Source organism: Neocloeon triangulifer, unplaced genomic scaffold (assembly GCF_031216515.1).
Source record: "Neocloeon triangulifer isolate White Clay Creek 2 clone unplaced genomic scaffold, ASM3121651v1 ptg000022l, whole genome shotgun sequence".
NCBI classification, from domain to species: domain Eukaryota; kingdom Metazoa; phylum Arthropoda; class Insecta; order Ephemeroptera; family Baetidae; genus Neocloeon; species Neocloeon triangulifer.
In genome coordinates this window covers 5,935,001-5,937,500 of record NW_026775562.1, presented here as the reverse complement: position 1 = coordinate 5,937,500, position 2,500 = coordinate 5,935,001, and positions in this window count along the sequence as shown.

The following is a 2,500-nucleotide window of genomic DNA, read 5'->3' as shown; positions in this document are numbered from 1 at the left end:
GCACACGTCAAACGCTCCTCGCGAGGAACTCGCTACAAAGCATCGTTCGCGTACAAATAGCTCGCACCCACCGAGACCGGAGACGGGCTGCCCGACCGAACGGCCAGGCGGGCCCGCACATAGAGCACAGGGTCGTCGGCTGACAACGCCGCCCACGTGCGCGATTAGAACGATGAGAAGGCGCGCTTCAAGCGGTTACTCCACGACCGAGTTCGGTATCCACCGTTGTTCGGTGGTTCACATCGACGACCACACCGGGCTCGTCGTTCCGACCTCAGGGACGTCACGGCGTTTCCCCTCGGGCTCATCAATACCCGCGTTACCGATCAATCGTGGAAGGCTTTCTTCGCGCGTCCTCATCGACACCACTCACGTGTTCGACATTACCGACGCCGCTCCACCAGTCAACATATAACCGAATGCATCGCACGTCCTGGCGAAGAGCACACGAATCGCGAGCAATCTGACGGCACCCGTGGCGCGGCCGGCCGAGCAGGAGGCGACCGCATTTCTCCCTCTCCCGCGCGAGGCACGAGCTCGCGCGCACGGTCGGCCGGCGCGGCCCCTTCGGGTGACCCGCTGCTACTCGTGCTCTGCTAACAGTGCGGCCGGAGATGTCGGTGTACGGACTTGTAATATTTTCGCGTGCTCCGCCAACAGTGCGGCCGGAGATGTCGGTGTACGGACTTGTAATATTTTCGCGTGCTCCGCCAACAGTGCGGCCGGAGATGTCGGTGTACGGACTTGTAATATTTTCGCGTGCTCCGCCAACAGTGCGGCCGGAGATGTCGGTGTACGGACTTGTAATATTTTCGCGTGCTCCGCCAACAGTGCGGCCGGAGATGTCGGTGTACGGACTTGTAATATTTTCGCGTGCTCCGCCAACAGTGCGGCCGGAGATGTCGGTGTACGGACTTGTAATATTTTCGCGTGCTCCGCCAACAGTGCGGCCGGAGATGTCGATGTACGGACTTGTAATATTTTCGCGTGCTCCGCCAACAGTGCGGCCGGAGATGTCGATGTACGGACTTGTAATATTTTCGCGTGCTCCGCCAACAGTGCGGCCGGAGATGTCGATGTACGGACTTGTAATATTTTCGCGTGCTCCGCCAACAGTGCGGCCGGAGATGTCGATGTACGGACTTGTGATATTTTCGCGTGCTCCGCCAACAGTGCGGCCGGAGATGTCGATGTACGGACTTGTAATATTTTCGCGTGCTCCGCCAACAGTGCGGCCGGAGATGTCGGATTACGGACTTGTGATATTTTCGCGTGCTCCGCCAGCCATGCGGCCGGAGATGTCCGAAACGACTTGTGGTGTTGCATAAAATGATTTTTTGCGTCTTGTTTATGACGTCAAGTTTGGTGCACTAATAACGCCCTTTGCACGTGAAAACAGGAATCATTGGAGTTGAGGAGCGATTGCAGCTCAACATGATTCCTATATGACACATTCAACGTTGCATGGTAATGGCGCACCCTATTCAAGAGAAAAATTGTTTTCGTGTGATGAGCATCATTCGTGAGCTGCCAGATCACACGAGCCTTTGCTGCGGTGATTTGTGTATTCATTTGTGATTTATGGAATGCGTTTCAGCTGTCTGAATGAAAATATTAGTTAATAATGTCTTCAAAAATAGTTAGATGCAATCTTACTTCAAAAAATATAAATGGTCACTGCGAGGAATTTGACAGTGTTGTTAACGAAAATAAATAAGATCAACGAGGAGGCCACGTTACCTCTTGTCGTAAGAGGAAGACAGTACAATGTAGGCCATGTCAAAACTAACATTGACACGCGTTAAGTAAATAGCGATATAGAGTGCTAGCGACGTGAATGATGGAAATAATAATATTAACTGGCATCATGTATTTCAGAACTGTTTTGTGTATTCTGCCTTTGTATTTCCATTGTAATTCTCTCTTCTTTGTAAGCAATGAGATTAACAACACTGAATTTTTGGATGATTCACTTGGGTAGAGAATGCCGCCGGTGATGCATTAATAAACATGATTTTATACAAAATTTAATCAAGATAACACGTGTGAATTGCATGAAAATCAAAGTTGCTGTGCCACATCAGTGTTTCATCTCTGCTGATTGTGATACCCTCTCTGCCCGTTCTTTGTGACTAGAGTAGAATGAACAATCGCAGTAAAGTCAGCTTTTGCTCTGTGGGTTTTTCGAAAATTGGCAATATGCCGGATGTGCATGGTTTTGGCAGCGGGATAAGCTTGCGAGCCGTGAAATTATCTTGAGAGAAATAAGTACATCAACCTCATAAATAAAGATGTTATTTCCGCTCGCAAATTGTACACGAAATATAACTTTGGACGTGAATTTGAAAAGTTAAGGGGTGTTTGAAATTATATTTTGAAACAACAATATTTAAACGTGGTACATCCCTTGGCAGAGGATGAGATGACCAAAAGATTTTTCATTCAGTTTTGCACACCTCGTGAATTTTGTGCTTCTCTACAAGGAGCCGAAACGTGAATA